General features: G+C 47.8%; 1 protein-coding gene across 1 annotated transcript in view; it reads left to right on the forward strand.

Annotated features, from left to right (window-relative positions):
- Positions 1–26,621, forward strand: part of LOC129711699 (rap1 GTPase-activating protein 1-like) — a 280,412-nt gene that overhangs the window by 108,137 nt on the left and 145,654 nt on the right.

Genomic DNA, 26,621 nt, shown 5'->3' on the forward strand with positions numbered 1-26,621 from the left:
TCACCTCGAAGAAGAGTGATGTCAGCTTCCCCAGCTTTCCCCACAGCACATCCCTGATCCCTGAGCTCTTCCTTGGCGCTCATGCCCGCATCCGCTGCGACTTTTAAGTCTTAAAGTCCTTAAAGTCCAGAGACCAGGACTGAGTGCAGTGCTCCAGTTATGGCCAATCCAACATTTTAAACTCCTGGCTTTTCGAGCAAACCATGGAAGAAGGATTTTGGCCCGAAACGTTACCTATCTCCTTCGCTCCATAGATGTTGCTGCACCCGCTGAGTTTCTCCAGCATTTTTGTGTATCTTTGAACTAATCTCATCTCCCTGCACGTGATCAATGCACCTCCATTCCCTGCATTTCCATATGTCTATTTAAAAGCAGCGTACACCATGATCATACCACGTTGCAGGCACCCTCCACTCTCTGTGTTTAAAAAAAAACTTGCTCCACACTTCTCCTTTAAACTCTGCCCCACCCTCCTTCAAGTTATGCTCTCGTGCATTTGACATTTCCTCCCTCGGAAATGTACGTTTCCCCACTGTGATTTCTTGCTTCATTATATTTTCCTGTGATCAAGGCTTTAAACCCACGTCTATCTCAGGTCTTGTGCATCATTTCTTACATTTGGAAACATAATATTTGTTTCCACCCTTTTATAATTTTGTGCTTTTCAATGTGAACGGCAGCTCTCGACTTGTGGGGGAATTAGCAGCAATGCTGGAGCCTGAATGTAGTTAGCATACAGCTCTGGACACGGAAGTATTCTCTACTGAGTTGATCACAGATTTTAGCAGCTGAATTGGAGATGCTCTTATTTCTCATGACAGACGATGCATGCTTAAGCCAAAGAACAGAATGCAATTTGATAGAAATAGATAACCTTAAAATATGAGCTGTGGGGATCCATTCAATTACAGCACTGATAATTCGTGAAGCATTTAATTTGCACCATTCGCTTTTAATGACGAGGTAAAACAAGAATGCTTTGGATGCTCAGACAGGAATACACTGCAGTGCAGGGACCTAAAATGAAATGGGTTTTGGAGGGGATGTGATAGGAATAGCAAATCTGGCTGCCTTATAGAATGCAGTCCACAAAATTCAATCACAAAACACAGGGTTTTCCAGTGTCGTGCCTCTGAGAATTGTTCATTTTCTCCCAGACTGACATGTATGGAATATGTGTATCTTGTGGAACTTTAGTTCTAGGCAGAGGTTGGATAGGCTGTGACTTTTTACTTAGGAGCATAGGAAAGTGAGGGGTAACCTTATTGAGGTGTACAAGGTCATGAGGGGTGTGGATGAAGTGAATGCCCTTCACGATGAAAAGCTTAGAGCAGTGCAGCACAGGAACAGGTCCTTCAGCCCCATCATGTCTGTGTCGAACATAATGCCAAATAAACTCATCTCCTCTGCCTGCATGCGATCCAAATCCCACCATGTGTCTACGTTAAACATTACTATCATACCAGCTTCCATCACCACCCCTAGCAGCACGTTCCAGGCACCCTCCGTTTAAAAAAAAAAAGTCCCGCATATCTATCTATCTATCTATCTATCTATCTATCTATCATATAAAAGTCTGTGGCTGCCGCCTGCCGTCCGTCTGGCTGCCTTTCTGCCTTTTGATTTGTTCCATCGTGTGATGTCACAATGCCCAATACTTGCAGATGTCCAATCGGAATTGATCCATTTACATGGACGGCTGCCGGCCGCCTTTCTTCCTTTGATTCCCTGCAACTCCGAAACCAGACGCAGAATCGCCGACATCTTTTCCATTTCCCTCGAAGGGCCGAATGGCCTACTTGTGCACTTAATTTCTATGTTTCCCTCTCCTCACCCCTCTCTCTCTCCCACCCATCCCTCTCTCCCCACCCCCTTCCCTCTCTACACCACCCCCATCCCTCTCTCCACCCGTCCCTTCCTCCTACCCCTATGTCCCTCTTCCATCACTCCCCCTACCCCTCTCCTCCTCCCTCCCCCACTCTTCCACCTCTCCCCCTTCCCCCTCCACTCTCCCTCCCCACTCTCTTTCCCCTCTCTCCCCCCCCCCCTCTCCCCTTCCCCCTCCCCCTCCCTCCCTCCTCCCTCCCTCCCCATCCCATCCCCCCTCCCTCACATCTCTCTCCTCAATCCCCCTCTCTCACCCCCCCTCCTCTGCTCTCCTTTCCCCCTCCCAAATCTGTCCCATTCCTCCTCCTCCTCCTCCTCTCCGCCCTCCCTCTTCTCATCCCCCTCCCCCCACCTGTGTGTTTTTGGGGGTGGTTAATGTGAGTGATGTGATGCCGCCCCCCCCCCCCCCCCCGCAAACGCCGTTGGGGATACAGACCCAACGGGTCTGCACTTGGTCTAGTTATATATATTAAAACTGTGTGGCTGCCGCCTGGCGTCCGTCCGTCTGCCTTTCTGGCTTTTGATTCGTTCCATCGTGTGATGTCACAATGCCCAATGCTCGCAGATGTCCAATCAGAATGGATTTATTTACATGTACGGCTGCCGGCTGCCTTTCTTCCTTTGATTCCTTGCCACGCCGAATCCAGATGCAGAATCGCCGAGATCTTTTCCATTTCGGTAGAGATTTCACTTTTCTTTCAAAGTATCCACTCCTGATTATATTTCGTCGTGTTTATGTACACATTTTTAATCAAATCCTTCCCCCCCAAATTTCAAAAGAAAACTGCCTTCTCACCCATAGAAGCAGCCCCAGCCCCAGCCCCTGGTGAACGTTCCATCGTGTGATGTCACAATGCCCAATGCTCAAAGACATTCTTGCCATAGAGGGAGTACAGAGAAGGTTCACCAGACTGATTCCTGGGATGTCAGGACTTTCATATGAATAAAGACTAGATAGACTCGGCTTGTACTCGCTAGATTTTAGAAGATTGAGGGGGTATCTTATAGAAACTTACAAAATTCTTAAGTGGTTGGACAGGCTAGATGCAGGAAGATTGTTCCAGATGTTGGGGAAGTCCAGAACAAAGGGTCACAGTTTAAGGATAAGGGGTAAATCTTTTATGACCGAGATGAGAAAAACATTTTTCACACAGAGAGTGGTGAATCTCTGGAATTCACTGGCACAGAAGGTAGTTGAGGACAGTTAATTGGCTATATTTAAGAGGGAGTTAGATGTGGCCCTTGTGGCTAAAGGGATCAGGGGGTATGGAGAGAAGGCAGGTACAGGATACTGAGTTGAATGATCAGCCATGATCATATTGAATGGTTGTGTAGCCTCGAAGGGCCGAATGGCCTACTCCTGCACTTAATTTCTATGTTTCCCTCTCCTCACCTCACCCCTCTCTCTCACCCACCAATCCCTCTCTCCCCCACCCCCCTTCCCTCTCTACCCTAACCACTTCCCTCTCTCCCCCTGCCCCCTTCCCTCTACCCCTCTGTCCCTCTTCCACCACTCCCCCTACCCTTGCCTCCCCACTCTTCCACTTCTATCCCCTTACCCCACCCCTCTCCCTCCCCCACCCCTCTCTTCCCCTCCCTTCACCTCTCTCCCCCACCCCTTCCTCCTACCCCTCTGTTCCTCTTCCACCACTCCCCGTCCCACTTCCACCACTCCGCTACCCCTCCACCCCTCCCTCCCTCCCCACTCTTCCACTTCTCACCCCCTTCTCTCTCCCCCCTCTCCCTCTCCTCACCCCTCTCCCTCACTCCACCCATCCCTCTCTCATCCACCCCCTTCCATTTCTCACCCCGCCCCCTTCCCCCTATCCCTCTGTCCCTCTTCCACCACTACCTTTACCCCTCTCCTCCTCCCTCCCCACTCTTCCACTTCTCTCTCCCCCCCCCTCCCCCTCCCCACTCTTTCCCCTCTCTCCCCCCCCCCCCTCCCTCCCCCCCCCCCCCCTCCCCCCTCCCTCTCCCCCCCCCCCCCCCTCATCTCTCTCCCCATCCCCCTCTCTCACCCCCTACCCCCCTCTCTCCTTTCTCTCCCAAATCTGTCCCGTCGTCTCCTCCTCCTTTCCCCTCCCTCCCCTCTTCTCACTCCCCCTCTCCCCACCTGTGTGTTTGGGGGGTGGTTAAGGTTAGTGTGATGCCGCAGCCCCCCCCCCCCCACAAACGCCGTTGGGGAAACAGACCCAACGGGTCTGCACTTGGTCTAGTATTTTTTAAACTCTGTCCCTCTTACTTTAAACTGTGCCCTCTGGTCTTGGACATTTCATAGAAACATAGAAAATAGGTGCAGGAGTAGGCCATTCGGCCCTTCGAGCCTGCACCGCCATTCAATATGATCATGGCTGATCATCCAACTAAGTATCCTGTACCTGCCTTCTCTCCATAACCCCTGATCCCTTTAGCCACAAGGGCCACATCTAACTCACTCTTAAATATAGTCAATGAACTGGCCTCAACTACAGATTCCACTCTCTGTGTGAAAAATGTTTTTCTCATCTCGGTCCTAAAAGATTTCCCCCTTATCCTTAAACTGTGACACCTTGTTCTGGACTTCCCCCAACATCTGGAACAATCTTCCTGCATCTAGTCTGTCCAACCCCTTAAGAATTTTGTAAGTTTCTACAAGAACCCCCCTCAATCTTCTAAATTCTAGCGAGTACAAGCCGAGTCTATCCAGTCTTTCTTCATATGAAAGGCCTGCCATCCCAGGAATCAGTCTGGTGAACCGTCTCTGTACTCCCTCTATGAAAATAATGTCTTTTCCTCAGATTTGGAGACCAAAACTGCACGCAATACTCCAGGTGTGATCTCACCAAGACCCTGTACAACTGCAGTAGAACCTCCTTGCTCCTATACTCAAATCCTTTTGCTATTTCCACTCTGACGAAAACGGTTCTGAATGTCTACGCTTTCTATGCCTCTCATCATTTTATATACTGCTATCAGTTCTCCCTCAACATTCAATGTTCCAGAGAAAGCAGGGCAGAGGACTCTAAAACTAAACGGCATGGACTTAAGGTGAGGGTAAAAATTTAAGAGGGACTTGGGGGCAGCTTTTTCACGCTGGGGGGAGTCTGAAATGAGTGGCCAAAGGAAGTTATAGAAGTGGTTACAATTAGGACCTTGAAAAGAAATTTGGAAATACATGGGTAGCACGAGTTCAGTGCGATTTAGGTCAAATAGGGGCCAATAGGACAAGCCTAATTTGGTCGGCATGGCAAGATGGGACAAATAGTCTATTTCCATGCTGTACAGCTCAATGATTTTATGACTCTAATTGGATCGGGCTTCATGGGAGCAGGTCACACTTCTGTCCCCAATGCATATGCTGCATTAGATGCACCAGATGTGACTTCATTCCACAGGGCCCTTTCCCAATGGTGTGTTCTAGGGAGTATAGACCACCTTGTCCTTAGACACACAAGATGCTGCCTTTCCCACTGAGTTACACCAGCATTTTGTATCTAACTTCGGTTTAAACCAGCATCTGCAGTTCCTTCCTGCACATAAAGTTTAGTGTTAACATGTAGCCCCTCACAAACCAAAGGAAGGATTTCTTGTCCAGCTAATATCAATAATCCATGTTAAATTGGCATAAAAATCAAAAATCTGACAACCACAGAGACGGAATGGTTGCACCAAACAAGGCCTCAATGAACAAAGGCTTTGTTCCAAAGCCCATGTAAATCCAAGAATGATCACTTTGGGAGTACACCCCCCTGTGTATTTTGAGATGATCTTTGCCTCCTTCACTTGTACATTCACAATTAAAACCAAACAGGGTAAATTCTGAACATGTTGATCAACATCCGAAGAGGAGGAATGAGTTCTCACGCCATCAGTCTCCTTCCTGCAGGCCATTACTGTGAGCTCTCCTTGGCTTCAGGCCAGCAGTCTGCCCTGGCTAACATGCCGTGAAATCAACGCTCGACAGCAGCCATTCCAGCCACATTGTGTCATTTGTTCTGCAGTAACAACATAACTTGGCAGGCCAAGTGAAACGTGAACTCCCCGCTAAATACGGTCTGAATGTCTGAGATGATTCCAGAGATTAGTCTCATTGTGCAGGATCAGTCTGCACTGTAGGAGTCGTGGAATCGGAAAAAACAGCCCGAACACAAGGTGCTGCACCTTTCCCGTCCGTTCCCCTGTCCTACCCTAATATCTTTCTCAGCACAGGAGAATCACCCAGTGAATTGTCAGTCCAGGTACCAATTCTGCATCGCCGCTTCCCATTGATTCGATTGGTGTGTTTGTCCCCAAACCTTCGGTGGAAACATCATTCTTCACAACACACTACCTTTAGCTGTCTACTCAATCCCATAGGAAGTGTGAAGAAGGAACCCAAACCAAAACATCATCTGCCCATTTACTCCACAGAAGCTGCCTGACCCTCCAGCACTTTGTTTAATTTGGTTTGGTTTGGTTTGGTTTGGAGATGGAAACAGGCCCTTCGGCCCACCGACGACCAATGGTCACCTGTACACTAGTTCTGCCCTAGACACCAGGGAGAATTCAGAGAAGCCAATTAACCTGCAAACCTGCACGTCATTGTAATGTGGGAGGAAACTGGAGCACCCAGAGAAAACCTACGCAGTGACAGGGAGAACATGCATACTCCACACAGACAGCACCAAGAATGGAACTCACTATCAAAACATGGAGGGGACGGGGGACATAATTGTTTGGCGGCCGCGCGCGAGGCTTCGGAGGCTCAATCAAAGATACCAGAGGAGCTCCTCTTTGGGCTCAATCTCAATCTCAACTCTGCCCGTCTCACCGGCTTAACTACAGCCCTGTCTGGATTGACGGGACACCAGCGCTGCTTTTCTGTCTGGCCATATTTCCCGCAAGCCCAGGCAGGTTAACCTGGCGGGACAGGCAGAGTTGAGCTGGGTTTAGCGCTACTTCTCTGCGCTGGCTGTGGGCCTGGGGGCACAGCTCGCGTCCGACTCCCGACCTCTCTGGCCACCCGTGGGGTGGGGGTGGGGGGCACTCTGGACAGCGCCCGAGACCCGGCCGGGATCGATCCTGCCTGCGGATAAGGGCAGGTCTGTGCCACGTCTCCCTCCTCCAATCACCGCGCTCTATCCTCAGTCCCACCCCCACTGCCTCGCGGAAAGCGGAGATTTTAAAATCGGGATCACAAAAACTTGGGGGGGGGGGATGTCCCCCACCTCTCAAAACATGGGGGGGACGTGTCCCCTCTTCCCCCCCCCCCCCCCCCCCCCGGGTTTTTCCCGCCCCCTGGACAGCACCCATAGTCAGGATCGAACTGGGTTTCTGACGTTGTAAGGCAACAAGTCTACCACTGTGTCACTGTGCCGCCCTGAAACACACCTAGTGTTTTGCTACAAGTACGTTTGGGTGGGGGGGAGGGGGGGGGGACGACAGATTTTGCACTCATTGAATTGGATATTGATTTGGATAGGACTACATTTTAAAGTATTGTTGCCGTTATCCTGAAGCATTCGGAGGATGACCTTGATAACACTATTCCCAGAAGTGGTTTTACTAAAATATTTCAATCAATATTTTTAATGATTAAATCCAGGACCTGAAATTACTTCAGGGTAAATAAAGTACTGTTGGATAAGGTCACCTTTGCTTTGTCATTCCAATCAACCTTAAACTTCCCTGTAAATAAGGGACAATATAAACCAGTGAATTCATTTGAGGAGAATATGGATCTCAGGGAATTCATTTAATAGAGCAGGAGAAACGCTCTCACGAGCCGCACGTTTGTTTGATCATCAGAATTCCTTGCTTGCCAGTCCCTTGGGGGTGAGGATGATTTGATTCCAATTTGGTGTGCGGTTGATGGCTGCTCGTAAATTCTTTTAACATGGGGAGCACGGTGGCGCAGCGGTAAAGTTGCTGCCTTACAGTGCCAGAGACCCGGATTTTATCCTGACTATGGGTGTTGTCTGTACGGAGTTTGTGACCACGTGGGTTTTCTCTGGGTGCTCCGGTTTCCTCCCACACTCCAAAGACATCCGCGTTTGTAGGTTAATTGGCTTGGTTATTGTAAATTGTCCCTAATGTGTGTGGGATAGCATTCGTGTGCAGGACTTGCTGGTTGGCATGGACTCGGTGGGCCGAAGGGCCAGTTTCCGTGCTATTTCTCTAAAATTAAAACTAAATGTGTTGGCATCGACTTGCTACGGATGAAAGCAAAAATAAACACTGGGTTTTAACCAGGGCCAGCAGGTGGCAGCAAAGGCCAATAGTGCCCCAAGTTAGATTTCACAGCGAGATTAGTGGGTGATGCAGCATGGAAACAGGCTCTACGGGAATACACAGATGCAATCCAGGATCTTTCTCGGGTTCAGTTTGAAATATTGTGCATTTCTAATAACTGTGGGGCTGGTGGATGTAAGGCGATGCACAGACCACCAGCTGATAAAGAACTTTGGTGTGGTTATGTGACACAGAGTTATACTGCATGGAAACAGGCCCTTCAGCCCACCTTGTCCATGCCGTCCAAGTTGGCAAACTGGGCTAGTCCCATTTGACTGCATTTGGCCCACATCCCTCTAATTCCCATCCATGTATCTGACCAAATGACTTTTAAACATTACAATTTAATCCACTTCCATAGGTTCCTCTGATAGCTCATTCCAGATATGGACCTCCGTCCGAGTGTAAAAACTGTTCTGAGGTTCTTCTTAAATCTCTCCTTTCTCACCTTAACCCAACACCCTCTCGCATTAGAATCCTCTGTTCTGGTAAAAAGACTGAGTGTTTACCTTACCCATGTGCCTCAAGATCTTGAACACCTCAATGAGTTTACCATTAAGCCGTGTGGAAACGTGCCCTTCAGCCTACTGAGTCCACGCTGACCAGTGAACCCACTACATTTGTTCTATCCTACAGGTCAGAAGCGATTCACAGAAGCCATTTAACCTACACACCAGCATGTCTTTGGAATGTGGGAGCAACCAGAGATAACTCACGCGGTCACAGGGAGAACGTACAAACTCCGCACAGATAGCACCCATAGTTAGGAATGTACCCGGGTCTCTGGTGCTGTAAGGCAGCAACTCTACTGCTGCGCCACTGTGTTGCCTCTTCTGTAACCTCTCGGGTTTAATGATGGCTGTCCTGTAGCTGGGTGACCTGAACTGCTGACGGTCACGGTCAGTGTGATGTCCTCACCTGTGCTGGCTCTTTGAGAGAGCTCTCCAATTAATCCTACACTCATGCTCATTCCTTACATAAATATATAGATATATATCTGTAACTATTACCTTTTTCAAATATTTATTCAATTCTCCAATGATTAAATTAACTTTCCAATAATCTTCTGGGAAGTCACTTTAGAAAATAATGATCCTTTATTTGTGGAAGGTTGTGAGGAGAGGAAGGGTTTCCCAGTGTTACAGGGAATTGGGATGCTCTCTGCATACTGACTCTGAACCATGTTTTAATGAGGTGAGGGCATCACAGCGATAGAGTTGCTGCCTTACAGTGCCTGCAGAGACCCGGGTTTGATCCTGACTACGGGCGCTATCTGTACAAAGTTTGGATATTCTCCCCGTGACTGCTTCGGTTTTCACCGAGACATTTTGTTTCCTCCCCCATTCCAATGACGTACAGGTTTGTAGGTTAATTGGTTTGGGCTTGTATACTTGGTATAAGTGTAAATTGTCCCTAGTGTGTGTAGGCTTGTGTTAATGTGCGGGGATTGCTGGTCAGCGCGGACTCGTGGGGCCGAAGGGCCTGTTTCCGCGCTGTATCACAAAACTAAACTATTATTCTGACACATTAGGGAACAGGAAACCATTCGTCATTGAGTAGTACAGCACATCATGTCCATGCCGACCAAATTACACTTCTGTGTTAATCCTGTTTGTCCACATTCGGATGATATCCTACTAACTCAGTGGGTTGAGCTGCATCTCTGGAGGAAATGGATAGGTGACGATTCGGGTCCAGGAGAAACATCACCTATCCACGTTCTCCAGAGATGCTGCCTGACCCGCTGAGTTACTCCAGCACTTCCTGTATTTTTCCTTTGTAAACAAGCATCTGCAGTACCTTGTTTCCTCCTTCTATGTTTTGCCTAGTTAAGTGTCTCATCAACATATTGATTATATTTGATTCCATCAACCCCTCTGACAGTCAGCTCCTGATATCAACAAACTCTGTAAAAAAAAAACTTTTCACTTACATCTTTCAATCTTCTTCCTCTCACCTCAAATCTATGCCTCGTGTTTTTGAAACACCTACCACAGGGAAAAGTTGCTTCCAGGCAGCGAGAGGTCGTGAACGGAGCCGCACTGTTTGGAGGAGCAGTGAGTGGAACCAGGTCCAATGGTCAATTTCAAGGGCATTGGATATGTATTGCAGCAAGAAGAATACAAGTAGTTTACAAGGAACACCTCATCCAGGGCAAGACGAGCCAACACCAAGGGGGTCAGAATGAAGTGTGTTTCAATTGAGTTCCAGGTTGAGCCAAAACCATTTAGCAGTAGGATCCAGGTCAATATGTAGACCAGGGTTGTGAAGAGGAGGTTAGAGCCTGGTCTGTTTATTTGATGCACAGTGTAGCATTTGGCCAATGTGATTTGCATTTAGATCTGGCCGCATTCAGAGAGATCCGCCACCCTGTATGAGTTGTAGAGGGAGGGGGAGGGGGAGGGGTTGGGCGGTGGAGGGGGAGGGGTCAAGAGGTGCAGGGGGAGGGGCTGGGAAGTGGGGAGATCAAGAGTTCCTGACCTCCAATACATCTGTGCTGAGTTTGCACCTTCTCCCTGTAGCCGCATGGATTTCCGTTGCATGCCTTGCTTTCCTCCTATGACCCTAAGCTCCGCTGTAAATTACCCCTAATGTAGGAGAGGGGGCAGCAAAATCGATGGTTGGGCTTGGAAGGTGTGTGTTGGGCATGGGTTTGGGGGGGGAGGGGGGGGAGATGGTGTGGGACTTGGATTCAGGGGGTGGGGGTGATGGGTGGGTTGGGCTTGGGTTGAGGGGGGGGAGTGTTTGGACTTGGGTTGAGGGGGTATGGTTGATGGGGGGGGCGGGGTTGATGGGATGTTGTTTGTGGGGGTGAGATTGATAGGAATGTGAGGGTGAGGAGATTTTGGGGGAATGGGATAAATGTGTTTGTTCTGCGACAAATGGCAGTGATCAGCTTATCTGAATGGCCTCTTATGTGTCATTAATGAAAACTAAGATGCAAATGGATATGAGGCCTCAGCAGATGGGATACCTCAGTCACCTGCTCAGAACGAGAGGTGCTGAGCTAGGGAGATTACCACAAAGCTGCCAATATTGACTTTGCTATTTTCGCTCCTTAACTATGATGGATCGCTCTTGTTTAAACCTTGATCTGGCAGTGTTTACTCTGCTACTCTCTCTCAGTGAGTGCTGCTGACCTTTGGTGTCTGTGGAGACTGTGAGGGGACAAACAGAGCCCCCTCACAGTTCAAACAGGGGCTCTGTTTGAATTCCAGATCTGAGCTGTTGCTCATTCATGTACGTTCCAAATGATGGGCGTTTCAAGGAGCAACTAGGAGGTGGCAGTGGAGGGATAGTCCCAGCAGGGAGCAAATACTTACTGGGTGGTCCCCATCCTACCCCTTCCATAAGTCCACAATCAGTTCCTTGGTTTTGCTGGTGTTGAGGGCCAGGTTATTGTGCTGGCACCATTTGGTCAGTCGGTCGATCTCTCTTCTATACTCTGGCTCGTGCCCATCAGTGATATGTCCCACGACAGTGGTGTCATCAGCGAACTTGATGATGGTGTTCGCACTATGACCGGCTACGCAGTCATGAGTATAGAGTGCGCACAGAAGGGGGCTGAGCACGCAGCCTTGAGGTGCTCCCGTGCTGATTGTTATCGAGACCGACACAATTCCAGCAATTCGAACAGTCTGTGGTCTGTGAATGAGGAAGTTGAGGATCCAATTGCAGAGGGATGTGCAGAGACCCAGTTCTGCGAGTTTGGCAGGGCTGCCAACATTGGGTGAGAGTTGGGAGTGAGAAATTGCGAGAGACCAAGACCGAGGGAGCGTAGTGACCGGGGGGGGGGTGGGGGGTGGGGGGAGGAGGGTGACCCTTCCCATTAGTACGGAACGTTTGCATTTTTCAGCTTGAAATTGTGCAATATGGTGCATAATGTAGCGAGTCTTTTAACTTACACTTGAATGCAATATACATGCTTTAAATTGGATTGGAGCATTTTTGAAAGGGTGGAGGCTGTGCGATCACTGGCCTTGGGGGTACCCGGTGAGGGAGTGGAGCAACCGAGTGGGGAGAGGGTGTGGAAGAAGGGGGTCCCCCCTCCCAGGGTAGAAACCTTTTGAAATTTGATGTCTTAAAATCATGTTTTAGTGCACTGTAGAAGTATGATTTCAATGTTTTTTGTATGAAGTATTTTTAAGAGGTAACCTTTTAAGGGGTAACATTATCCACACAAAGAGTGATCGGTGTTTGGAACAAGCCGCCAGAGAAGGTAGTTGAGGCAGGGACCATCCCAACATTTAAGAAAATGTTAGACTGATACATGGATAGGACAGGTTTGGAGGTATGGACCAAAAGTAGGCAGCTTAGCTGGGACATGTTGGTAGGTGTGGCCAAGTTGCACCGAAGGGCCTGTTTTCACACTGTATCACTCTATTACTACATTATACCTCCACCATGCATGAATGCTTCAAAATCAAGTGATCGAGTTTTATTGCCATATACGCAAGCATAGAAACATAGAAAATAGGTGCAGGAATAGAGCCAGCACTGCCATTCAATATGATCATGGCTATTCATCTAAAATCAGTACCTCTTTCCTGTTTTTTTTTTTTTCCCCATATCCCTTGATGTCGTTAGCCCCAAGAACTAAATGTAACTCTCTCTTGGAAACATCCAGTGAATTGGCCTGCACTGCCTTCTGTGGCAGAGAATTCCACAGATTCACAACTCTCTGCGTGAAGAAAGTTTGTTCTCATCTCAGTCCTAACTGGCCCCCCCTTTATTCTTAAACTGTGACCCATGGTTCTGAGCGCCCCCAACATCGGGAACATTTTTCCTGCAGTTACAGTAAGTGAAAATCTAGCAGGCAAGCAGGATGCTTTCACCAACCACCCCCATTTGAAGTCCACTATCTTCCACCGTATCTACTCAGTGCTTGGTACTTACTTCATGCAGCCACTGGTTGTCCTCCAGGATGCACTGAGCCGCAGCCTGATCCATGCCGGTCAACTGGGCAAATTCGGCACAGAGACTCTCACGGCAGCGGCGCAACGCTTCGACGCCTCCGACGGCCCGGGACTCTTGCACTGAGGCTGCTCCATGGCCGGAGCTGCAGTGAGCGACTCGCCAGCCCGGCAAACACTCGCCAGCCCCGCTCCCCGTCCGTATCTGCTCCTGCCGCTGCTTCTGCTTCCAACACCCGCGGCCCATGCAGTTGATATGAGTTTTGAAATTTTCGTTGATCACAGACTTTCTCACAACAGAGCGAGAGAAATTTGTGATCAGCGTGAGAATTTGGTGAAATGCGTGATTCTCACGCTCAATGCATGGGAGTTGGCAGCCCTGCCTCTCTAACCCCCTCTTCCTCTCCCCACTTCCCTCTCTCCCCCCCTCTCTTCTCTCCCCCTCTCTCCCTCTCTCTCCCCCCTTTCTCTCTCTCCACCCCCCCTCTCTCTTTCTCGCCCCTCTCTCTCTCTCTCCCTCCCTCCTCTCTCTCCCTCTCTCTCTCTCTCCCTCTCTCCCCCCCTCTCTCTCTCAAACTCTCCAACTCTCTAACACTTCTTTAAAACTTTTCCAAAACTTATGTAAACTTTTTGAAATGTTTTTCTCTCTCTCTCTCCCCGCTCTCTCTCTCTCTCCCCCCCTCTCTCTCTCTCTCTCTCTCTCTCTCTCCCCTCTCTCTCCCCCCCTCCCCCCTCTCTCTCTCTCCCTCTCCCCTCTCCCTCTCTACTCCCTCTCTCTCCCTCCCTCTCTCTCTCTCTCTCTCTCTCTCTCTCTCCCTCTCTCTCTCTCCCCCTCTCCCCCCTCTCTCTCTCTCTCTCTCCCCCCTCTCTTTCTTCTCTCTCTCCCCCTCTTCTCTCTCTCTCTTCCCCCTCTCTCTCTTTCTCCTTTCCTCTCTATCTCTCCCTCTCTACACACTCTCCTCTCCCTTTGTCTCTCCTCTCCCTTTTGTATTCAGTAGTTTCACAGATAATGATCAGCACAGTGGTGCAGTTGGTGGACCCACTGCCCCTCAATGCTAGAGACTCAGGTTCGATCCTGACCTGGGGTGCTCCATGTGCAGAGTTCGAACGTTCTCCCAGTGACTGCGTGAGTTTCCTCTGGATGTTCCAGGTTCCTCCCATATCTCAAAGATGTAAGGGTCTGTAGGCTAATTGGCCAATGTCTATTGGATGCAAAAGTGGGATAGCATGGGAAGAGTGTGAATGGGTGATCAATTGATGGTGTGGACAGTGAACCGTTTCCATGTAGAATCTCTCAACTAATTTAAACAATTATCTTGTTTCATTTTGTCATGGAAGGATTAAACTGGTTATGTGTAGGAAGGAACTGCAGATGCTGGTTTAAACTGAAGATCGGCATAAAATGCTGGAGTGACTCAGTGGGTCAGGCAGCATAGTTGTGGGGAAAAATAGGAGACGTTTCAGGTCAGAATCCTTCTTTAGACCCTGGTTATGTTGTCAAGCAGAAAATGTCAAGTTCCAATTTATATAGAGACATTGAGTTGTAGAGTACAGAAACATGCCCTTTAGCTCACCATGTCCAATCTGCCTATCTATGCTAATCCCATTTGTCAGTGTTAGGCTTATATTCCCTCTCTTCCTTCCCTATCCAAGTACCTGTCCAAATGCCTTTTGAACAATGTCATTGGAGCTGTCTTCCCGCACCTCCTCTGATATCTCGTACCACTCTGTGAAGACTTGCCCCTCAAATCTTCAGGTTTAATCTGAAGATGTTGAAATGGTGCTGAAAATAGCTGATGAAGCATACACTGAATCTGCAAAATAATTAAATGTTTAAATTAAAATCAAACAAGCCTGCTGAGAACAAGGTTAATTAGAATGAGAATCAAAATCAAGCTTGTTCCTCAGTGCCACTGTTGTTCGTAGGGACGCAGTGAGAAATATATCGAAGGGTTTTTGAGTGCAGCATTCCGCATGGAAGTGGAAACAAAGAACTGCAGATGCTGGTTTATACCAAAGGTAGACAAAGTGCTGGAGTAACTCAGCGGGTCAGGCAGCATTTCTGGAGAAAATGGACGGGTGACGATTCGGGTCGGGACCCTTCACAAGACCAGAATGTCCGACCCAAACGTCACCCATCCTTTTTCTCCAGAGATGCTACCTGACCCGCTGAAGTACTCCAGCACTTTGTGTCTATCTTTATTCTGCATGAAAGTCCCGATAACACAAGGCAAACCTACTTGTGACGAGCAGATTGCAGAAGGGAGATATCACCAAACTCTAGTGTCAGAAACATCAGTTACATTTTTTAATAGAATCCAAATGTCACAGACAGTTAAATGAAAGCGGCTTCACTATATCTCACGCCCCTCCTGAGTTCTTCCTTATACCAATCTCTACTAAACACCTGACATTTCTGTCAGTCAAAGCCAAGTCCTCTGCTGCCTGGGTGGTCTCAGAGGACACTAATGTGTGATGCAGGCAAAGGCTATTCTGACAGTAGATTTGTGTTGCGTGCTGTAAAACAGGTAGCACCCAGATAAGAGGCTTGAACCCTGTCGAATAGCGTAACAGGACAATACATCAGTAAAGGTAGTGTCTGTCCTACTGCAAGTCATCGGTGAACTGAAATAGAAAAATAAATGAATTGTGGAGATTTTAAAATGTACTCTGACCAGATATGAAAGTAAAGAACCTTTTGCATTCCACTGGTCTGTTCATCTTATCTGCAAGTTACCGCATAGTTTGGACTTCACTGGCGGAAGAGTACAGACTCCTGAATTAAACTCCTGAACAGCCTGTTGTGGCACTGGTCACGTCGCCTCTGCAACGTGCGTCAAAACACAGAGTGCTGGGGTAGCTCGGTGGAGGAATGGTTGGGTGACATTTTGGATCGGGACCCTACTTCAGACTTCCGGCAGTTCGGATCAGCCTACCATGTAGGACGATATTAGCCCTGCCGCTTTTAATGAATTCAGACTTCAGGCAGTCCCAACATAGAAACATAGAAATTAGGTGCAGGAGTAGGCCATTCGGCCCTTCGAGCCTGCACCGCCATTCAATATGATCATGGCTGATCATCCAACTCAGTATCCCGTACCTGCCTTCTCTCCATACCCCCTGATCCCCTTGGCCACAAGGGCCACATCTAACTCCCTCTTAAATATAGCCAATGAACTGGCCTCAACTACCCTCTGTGGCAGAGAGTTCCAGAGATTCACCACTCTCTGTGTGAAAAAAGTTCTCCTCATCTCGGTTTTAAAGGATTTCCCCCTTATCCTGAAAAGTTGTCTGTCCATTCGCTCCATAGATGCCTTGAACCTTTGTGTTTTGCTCAAGATTTCATCGTCTCCACCATGTATATAATAATAATAATAATAATTTAAAACAAACTTGCCCCACGCTTGTCCTTTAAGGTTTGCACCTCTCATCTTAGAGCTATCCTCCAGTCTTCAACATTAGCACCCTAGGAATAAGGTTCTGCCTGTCAATGCTATCTCTGCCTGTCATAATTTTATATACCTCTACCAGGTATCCCCTCAGCCTCAGACTCTCCAGAGAACATAATCTGAGTTTGTCCAACCTGTGCTTGTAGCTAATACCCTCTAACCCAGGCAGCCTGTTGGTAAACGTCTTCTGCACCCTCTCCAAAAAAACAACATATCCTTCTTACAATGGAGTGACCAGACCTTTTTCCAAAAGATGGAACGGGGAAATATAATTATTTTCTATCATTAACTGGTTATTTAGCAGAAATCTTTATTGTAAGAATAGAACAACGTGCCTGCTGTGTAGCTTCAACGGATCAATGGCTTTGATGGTTTAGCTCGCAGTTGACCAACTGGCTGGGGCTGACGTGATCAAATTCACGGACTTACAGCTGGGACCCCCTCATTAAAAGGGTTTCACTAATTGGAGCAAAGTAATCCTTTGTCACAGTTCAGGGGAGGCACTGAATGAAATGCTTGCTTCAAGATGGGGGGGCAGACTGTATTCATCAGCTGCAGAATAACATCCATTGATTGGAACCAATCTCAAGACTGTCTGTTACCTGGCAACAGGCTGCCTCTGTCTATTTCATGCAATCTGCCAGCTTGTTCCTGGGTCAGGCGAGGCAAAAATTCACCATAGATCCTGCGTGAAGTTGCTATCCAATATATCTATTACAAAGATCCACACATAATGCTGGAGTAACTCAACGGGACAGGCAGCATCTCAGGATAGAAGGAAAGGGTGACATTTTGGGTGGAGACCCTTCTTCAGACTGAGAGTCAGGGAAGAGGGAGACGCAGAGCTATGGAAGGGTAAAGTGTGAAAATGAGAGATCAAAGGGGATGAGAATCAAGGAAAATGTAGAATAGATCATTGTTATCTAGGGGAAGGTGGCAACGAGGCATACAAAGATAAAATGTAATCAGGAGGGCGCTCCAACTGTTCGGAGAACTAGGATGGGGGAGGGATGGAGAGAGAGGGAAAGTAGGAGTACTTTATAAAGTCTGGTAGAGTTGATTCCAACTTACTAGAGATACAGAGATAATGTCTGAAGAAGGGTCTCGACCCGAAACGTCACCCATTCCTTCTCTCCAGAGATGCTGTCTAACCCGCTGAGTTACTCCAGCATTTTGTGTCAACAGAGATAATGTTTCAGGTCTGGGCCCATCTCTGTGAAGGCAAAGCATGTGCCAATGTCTGTAAATTGAGCTCCATGTAAACTGGAATCTTCACGAGTCAAGAGGGGTCATTTGTCATCTGCACTAGGAGCACAACATAAAATTCTTACTTGCTGCAGCTTTACGGGCACATGAACATAACGCTACACAGTGGTGCAGCGGGTAGAGCTGCTGCCTCACAGTACCAGAGACCCGAGTTCGATCCTGATTTTGGATGCTGTCTGTGTGGAGTTTGCACTGTGACCGCGTGGATTTCCTCCAGGTGCTCTGGTTCATTCACACATTCCAAACACGTGCTGGTTCGTAGGTTTATTGACCTCTGTAGAATTGCCCCAAGTGAGTAGGGAGTGGATGAGAAGGTGGGATAACATAGAACTAGTGTCGAAGGGTGATCCACATGGACTCGATGGGCCGAAGGGAATGTTTCCAACACTGTATCTCAAAAAAAACTAAATATTTTCAATAGAAGCAACAATACAACAAATTAAATCAGTAGGGTAGATAGCCAGAGCACGATATTTAAGAGGGATCTTCAGACGATGCCCTTGGTGGCTAAGATAATATGGGGTATGGAAGAAGGTGGTAATATTACTTAAACCAAAAGCCATCTCACAATTTGCCAACACTGCCAGGCTCGAAGGAATGAGAACTCCTGAGCTGTACCTAAAAATCTAGCTGGGTTTCTCCTTTTCTCTGAGTTGAAACATTAACTCTGCTTCCCTCTCAAGCTGCCTGATCTTAGCTTAGTTTGGAGATATAGCACAGACACAGGCCCTTCAATAAAGCAGACAATACAACCAATTAAACAGTAATTCTAGATAGCCACAGCAGGGACAATTTCCATTTGCATAAGCCAATTACCCTACAAACGATGTACGCCTTTGAGTGTGGGTTAAAAAAGATCAGGTGTCAGATCTTTACGGTAAACCAAAATCTCACACTCCATACAACAGCATCCATCGTCAGGAATCGAACCCGGGTCTCTGTAAAAAAAGGCAGTAGCTGGGTTGCTACGGCACCGTGCCCCTGATCATTCCATTTCTCTGTTTCCCTCTCCAGCTGCCTTTTTTCTTAGCTTAGTTTGGAGATATAGCACAGACACAGGCCCTTCGGCCCGCAGACTCTGCACCAACCAGTGATCCCGCACACTAACACTACCCTACACACACTAGGGACAATTTCCATTTGCACCAAGCCAATTACCCTACAAACCTGTACGCCTTTGGAGTGTGGGAGGAAACCGAAGATCTCGGTGAGAATCTTTGCGGTCACGGGGCGAATGTACAAACTCCATACAGACAGCATCCATCGTCAGGATCGAACCCGGGTCTCTGGTGCTGTAAAGGCAGTAGCTTTACTGCTACGCCACCGTGTCCCCTCTATTGCCCACTGCTCTGTTTCAGCTTCCATGGCTTTTTTCCACCTTTCATTTGCCAGCAGGGCTTTGGATTAACCATTAAGCAAAACTGAACACTGAATAGGGCATCAATTTCAGGGGGGGTACCCCAGAAATGGTAAATGGATTCCGGCACAAAAGAAATCACTTCAAACTTGCTCCATAATCCTCAAAGTTTCTGAGTTCATTATTTCCTTTTTACAAAACTAAACCCATATTTTGCCATCTTACTGTTATCTCTCTGGTTTTACATTTCACAAATCCTCATTTATTTTATGGTTTACCTATTTGTCTCCATTTCTGACCTTTAGCCACTTGGGGGCACCAAATCTTTTAAGTGCTTAGGGCCGCTATGGGTTGCTTAATCCGGCTCTCACTTGCTAGGCTTTACCCCCACCCCTGCCTCTTTCCTTTCAGTTTTCTCCCTGCACAGATGCTGCCTGATCTGCTGAGATCTTCCTGCACCTTGTGTTTTGCTCAAGATTACAACAGCTGCAAGCTCTCGTGTCTCCACTTTCTCACCAGTACGTTGTGTAAATTCCTTTAAATTTCCTTTCTTTCTGATAACTTGATTATTTTCAATGGCATTGTAGCAATCAATTAGGCCATTCAGTCCAACTAATCAAGAACAGCTTCTCCAGGGACCATCCAGTGCAACCCCCCCCCCCCCTCTGGATCTGCCGCAATTCTTTTAAACGTCTCCCTTTTCGAAGCTATTGAAGGAGCATTATAAAGCAGAGGTGTGTGCCTGAAGACTCCTCGTCTGACCAAGCTGTGATTGCCTTCTCCTTGCCAAACATTCCTTCCCTACATTGTGACTGAGGTTCCTTCCAACTTCAAACTTGCATTGTTTACTCTGTAACGCTGAAGGCTGAGGGAAGGCCTGATAGGAGTATGTAACATTATGAGAGGCGTAGATAGGGTAGACAGTCAGAACTTATCTCCGAGGGCGTTAATGTCAAAGACGAGCGAGCACATAGCTTTAGGGGCAAAGTTTCACACAAAGGGTGGTGGGTGGGTGTGTGGAACAAGCTGCCAGAGGAGGTAGTTGAGGCTGGGACTATCCCAATGTTTAAGAAAACAGGTACATGGATAGGACAGGTTTGGAGGGATATGGACAAAGCGCAGGCAGGTGGGACTAGTGTAGCTGGGACAAGTTGGCCGATGTGGGCAAGTTGGGCCGAATGGTCTGTTTCCACACTGTATCACTCTATGACTCTATGAGATATGTGGGCAGGTTTTGTTACCCAGAGGGTGCTGGGTGCGTGGAACACACTGCCTCTGGCGCAGTGACATTTGTGAAGCTTTTAGACAGACACATGGATATGCAGGGACTGGTGGGATATGGATCCTCTGCAGGCAGAGGAGACTAGTTTATCTTGACATCATGCTAGGCACAGACATTGCGGGCCGAAGGGCCTGTTCCTGTGCCGTACTTTTCTATGTTCTACATCCTGTATTTTGAAAGTGCCCCACACCTCACTTAGTCACCCGTGTCCGTGGCGTGTACTTTTCAGGAAAAGCAGCCTTGCCAAAGTGAAAATCAACTGCTCGCACCGTGCTCTTAAAGCAAGGTCAGGGACATGATGCAGAGATGGACGTAGATCAACAGAGAAATAACAAACAATATTTCTGAATGCACTCTCAACAAGAAGTTCAGTTTATTTTAGATAAGTTTAGTTTAGAGATACAGCATGGAAACGGGCCATTCGGCCCACCCAGTCTGTGCCAACCAACGATCCCTGCACACTAGCACTATCCTACACACACTAGGGACAATTTACAATTATGCCAAGCCAACTAATCTACAAACTTGTACGTCTTTGGAATGCAGGGGGAAACCGGAGATCTGGGAGAAAATCCATGCAGGTCATGGGGAGAACATACAAACTATGTACAGACAAGCACCCGTAGTCAGGATCGAACTCAGGCTTCTGGTGCTGTAAGGCCTTAAAAAAATGGAAAGGAAAAAGTAGATGAAAAAAAAACCCCCGTTCCACTCTAAATGATCCCAAATGTGACATAATCTGGAGTGACTAAGAGTATATGTACCAAATGAATATTTTTTCTGTTCATGTGAGAAGTCCTGGGCAAACCTCCCAGAGCTGAACACAAAGAAAGCATTAAAAGAAATAGAAATAGGAAATAAGGCAAGCGCTGGTCCAGGAATAAAAATAAAGAGGAAAGATCTGTTAAGAAAATGTGCAAAGTGGCCAATCATAATCCCTGCCATAATTCTTTGGTGATAATTAGAAACAGGAGAGGATTGGAATGCAACCAACGAAGTAGAAGTCTTTAAATAAGTGTGATGTCAAAAACCGCTGGCCGCTGAATCCGACTTCTACCCTCCTTTACGTATCAAAGAGTTCTGTGGCAGAGGGAGTGTGGAACACAAGGTGGGAGGGAATCGACAGAGATTCATGGAAGCGGAACCTTGCCGAATCTCCCGACGGGAGACTGACGAAGGAAAAGACCTTGGAACCGAGATTCTGGGGAGATAGTGTGCTCAGTTGTCAGTGAGGTCCGTGCCAAAGTAGTGATTAATTCTCACCATGGGGTGTTGTCCAAGGTGAAGTCGGAGGAAAAGGGGGAGGGTTTCTGTGAGTGGGAAAGAGAGACGACAGATGGAGGAATAAAGTGCTGGAGGAGCTCAGTGGGTCAGACAGCATCTGTGGAGGGAAAGGATGGGTGACATTTCAAGTCAGGACCCTTCTTCAGACCCTATCAAGTTGGACGCAAGTACAAGAGGTAGAGCAAAGGGGAAGATACAGAGTGTAGAATATAGTGCTCAGATTTGTGGTAAGGAGTCATAGACAATGTCCAATGTCCTCAATGGGTCTGAGAAAGGCACGAGGAAGCACTGGAGCAAACGTGCAGTTCGTGTCCTGGCTCTGACTTCCATTCAGAGTTTGTTTGTATAAAACGTCCAGTGTGCCCGGTGTGAAATCTCCTCAGTGGATGTGTGGTTGGCTCCGTAATAATGGAAATCCCAATGACTGTGCAGGTGTTAACATAGAAACATAGAAAATAGGTGCATGAGTAGGCCATTCGGCCCTTCGAGCCTACGCCGCCATTCAATATGATCATGACTAATCATCCAACTCAGTATCCCATCCCTGCCTTCTCTCCATATCCCCTGATACCTTTAGCCGCAAGGGCCACATCTAACTCCCTCTTAAATATAGCCAATGAACTGGCCTCAACTACCTTCTGTGGCAGAGAATTCCACAGATTCACCACTCTCTGTGTAAAAAATGATTTTCTCATCTCGGTCCTATAAGACTTCCCTCTTATCCTTAAACTGTGACCCCTAGTTCTGGACTTCCCCAACATCAGGAATAATCTTCCTGCATCTAGCCTGTCCAACCCCTTAAGAATTTTGTTCAAGAAGGAACTGCAGATGCTGGAAGATCGAAGGTACACAAAAATGCTGGAGAAACTCAGCGGGTGCAGCAGCATCTCTGGAGCGAAGGAAATAGGCGACATTTCAGGCCAAAACCCTTCTTCAGACTGATCTTAAGAATGAGGTGCTTTAACCCTTAAGAATTTTGTAAGTTTCTATAAGATCCCCCCTCAATCTTCTAAATTCTAGCATGTACAAGCCGAATCTATCCAGTCTTTCTTCATATGAAAGTCCTGACATCCCAGGAATCAGTCTGGTGAACCTTCTCTGTACTTCTTCTATGGCAAGAATGTCTTTCCTCAGATTAGGAGACCAAAACTGTACGCAATACTCCAGGTGTTCAAGAAGGAACTGCAGATGCTGGAAAATCGAAGGTACACAAAAATGCTGGAGAAACTCAGCGGGTGCAGCAGCATCTATGGAGCAAAGGAAATAGGCGACGTTTCGGACCGAAACCCTTCTTGAGACAACGTCGCCTATTTCCTTCGCTCCATAGATGCTGCTGCACCCGCTGAGTTTCTCCAGCACTTTTGTGTACCCGCAATACTGCAGGTGTTGGCCGTGTCGTGCTGAAATTCAAGAGAGGCGCGGCGAATGGATTAAAACAAAGAGCCTGAAATCTCAGTAAGGGCGTCATCTCGGCTTTATGCTGCTCCAGAGAGCAGAATGTAGGCTGCATCCTCCTGCCGTTCTCAAAGTAAAGCAGGAGTGGGCACAGATCCCAGTGCTCCAAACCCTGCCTGGCAAAGTGCACCCGGCTACAATGAATCATGTCTGAGTTTCAGGTCTGATATGCTCAGCTCTCTCCGCTCACTTTGCCTAAAACGTGTGCAGCTTCCACAGAGAGCGCAACTGAACAAACCTTCGCTGAATCAAAACTCTGACGGGGACCACACTTGATATCCACTCTTTGCATACATACCTCTGTGTAAGAAAGAACTGCAGATGCTGGTTTAAATTGAAGGCAGACACAAAATGCTGGAGTAACTCAGCGGGCCAGGCAGCAGCATCTCTGGAGAGAACGAATGGGTGACGTTTCGGGTCGAGACCCTTTTTCAGACTGATGTCAGGGGAAGGGGTAGGACAAAGATAGAATGTAGGCGGGGACAGTAAGACTAGTGGGAGAAGGGGGAAGGGGGAAGGGATAGAGAGAGAAAGCAAGCGTTATTTGAAGTTAGAGAAGTCAACTCCCCCTCCCATTCCCAATCTGACCTTTTTGTCCTGGGCATCCTCCATTGTCAGAGTGGGGCCCAGCGCAAATTGGAGGAACAGCACCTCATATTTCGCTTGGGCAGCTTACACCCCAGCGGTATAAACATTGACTTCTCTAACTTCAAATAGCCCTTGCTTTTTCTCTCCATTCCCCTCCTCCTTCTCAGTTCCCCCACAAGTCTTACTGTCCCGTTGAGTTATTCCAGCATTTTATGTCTACCTATGCATACCTCTACTGCATCTCTGCTCAGAACCTAAAATGCTGGAGTAACTCAGCAGGTCAGGCAGTATCTGTGGAGTAAATGAATAGGCAACGTATTGGGTCGGGATCATTCTAAAGTTTGATGAAGGGTTCTGAGCTGAAAAGTTAACTTTTGATTCCCTCCACAGATGCCGATGCCGCCTGACCCACTGAGTTACTCCAGCACTTTGTATTTTGCTCAAGATTCTAACATCTGCAGCTACCTTTGTCTCAGTTCCGAACCTATTAACTTCCCACATGCTACTGTATTGTTGCATTATGGAAAGTTTAAGTTATTGAAATTTCCATCAGGATTCAGGGACAGTTTCTTCTTAGCTGTTATCAGGCAACTGAATCATCCTACCACAACCAGAGAGCAGTGCTGAACAACTAGATACCTCTTTGGTGACCCTCGGACTATCCTTTATCAAATGTTGTTGGCTTTACCTTGCACTAAACATTATTCCCTTATCATGTATCTATACACTGTAAATGGCCTGACTGTAATCATGCATTGTCTTTCTGCTGACTGGATAGCACGCAACACCTCGGTATACATGACAATAAACTAAACTGTGTTTCAAATGGTGGGATATTCACTGAGGATGGTATTGATGTGGTCATAAGAGGTAACATCAGTGTTTAGTTTTGTTGAGAGATACAGCGCAGAAACAGGCCCTTCGGCCCACTGAGTCCGCGCCGACCAGCGATCCCAGCACACTAACACTCTCCTACACACAAGGGAAAATTTGTATTCTTTACCGAAGCCAATCAACCTACAAACTCGGAGTGTGGGAAGAAACCGGAGCACCCGAGGAAAACCCAAGTGGTCACGGGGAGAACGTACAAACTCCGTACAGACAGCATCTGTAGTGGGGATTGAACCCGGGTCTCCGAGGCAGCAATCCGACCGCTCCACCACTCTGCCGCCCTCTCTGGGAGCAAGAGTGAGTAATTGTTCTCTCTGGGAACATGGAAACCTGGAAAATAGGGAAAGACGGAAAAGACCATTCAGCCCTCGAGTCTGCTCTGCTGTTCATGGCTGACAGTCTGTGTCAGTACCATTTATGTAAAGCATTCCCATCAAGAATGTTGTGGCATTTTGGCGAGCCCGGAACTTGTTGAGGTGGGGGCGGAGGGCTACAAAGGTAATGCCCCTGTCCCACTTAGGAAACCTGAACGGAAACCTCTGGAGACTTTGCGCCCCACCCAAGGTTTCCGTGCAGTTCCCAGAGGTTGCAGGTGGTTGCCGGAGGTTGCAGGTAGTCGAAGCAGGTAGGGAGACTGACAAAAACCTCCAGGAACCGCACAGAAACCTTGGGTGGGGCGCAAAGACTCCAGAGGTTTCCGTTCAGGTTTCCTAAGTGGGACAGGGGCATAAGTTCTCTATTGAGGACCAACCCCTGACCAACCGTCAGGGGAGCTTGTTATAACACGACAAGGGCGAGAAGGGGGGAGAGGAGTGGAGGGAGGTTCGGGTTAGAATGCACTTCCTGGCGGAACTGACCCGAAACGTCACCTATCCATCTTCTCTGGAGATGCTGCCTGACCCGCTGAGTTACTCCAGCACTTTGTGTCCCTAAAAATCCTGTCCATCCAAACTTTGGGAATGTATTACCATCTACGCTTCTGGTGGTGCTGACAATGATTGTAACTGGAAGTTGAACTGCAGCCTCTCTCCACCTCTTATCTGGCTGAAGGACACAGCTGGTGTTTGCTCAGCAAATCCTCTGATTGTAATCCCTTAATCCTGACCAGGACATCTCCAGTTGAGTTAAATTTAGTTTATTGTCACGTGTACCGAGGTACAGTGGAGAGATTTTGTTGCGTGCTGACCATTCAGCGGAAGGACTAAACATGATTACAAGGGAGCCATCCATAGTACACAGATGCATGATAAAGGGAATAACGTTTAGTGCAAGATAAAATCAATGAAGTCCAATTAAAAATAGTCTGAGAGTCTCCAAAGAGGTAGATCGTGACTCAGGACTGCTCTCTGGATGTTGGTAGAATGGTTCAGTTGCCTGATAACAGCTGGGAATAAATTGTTCCTGAATCTGGAGGTGTGCATTTTGATACATTTTGATACATTTTGATATCTTGCCTGATGGGAGAGGGGAGCAGAGGGAGTGGCCGGGGTGAGACACCTCCTTGAATGTGGTGCTAGCCTTACTGGGGCAACGTGAGGAGCAGAGTTTTATCTCATTGCAGAAGGGAGTGTTGCGAAGGTTTGGAGATAATACTTGAAACTGGAAGATTCGATCAATTCCTGCCCCTCTCCCACTGGCTTTCTCGGTAAAGAATGTTCCAGAGCGGACCCGAATCTTTAATGTTTAATAATCCCACAAACGATCCTGCCCTGACGTAGATTTGCACGTGATTTGGAAGATGGTCATCTCCAAAGCCATATCTGGTGTCCCCAGGTTGGGTGGGGCCCTCCCCTTTCTGACCCTTGCCCTGTGAACTGTGCCCAAGGAGTCGGATGACAAGGGTCAACCATGATGCCCTCATCGTGATCAATTCCCTAGATGGTGATTCTAAAACCAGAGGGCACAGGCTTAACATGAGAGGGGAGAGATTTAAGAGGGACCTGAGGGGCAACTTTATCACTCAGAGGGTAATATGCATTGTGAATGAGCTGCCAGAG

Source organism: Leucoraja erinacea, chromosome 30 (genome assembly GCF_028641065.1).
Source record: "Leucoraja erinacea ecotype New England chromosome 30, Leri_hhj_1, whole genome shotgun sequence".
Classification (NCBI taxonomy): Eukaryota; Metazoa; Chordata; class Chondrichthyes; order Rajiformes; family Rajidae; genus Leucoraja; species Leucoraja erinaceus.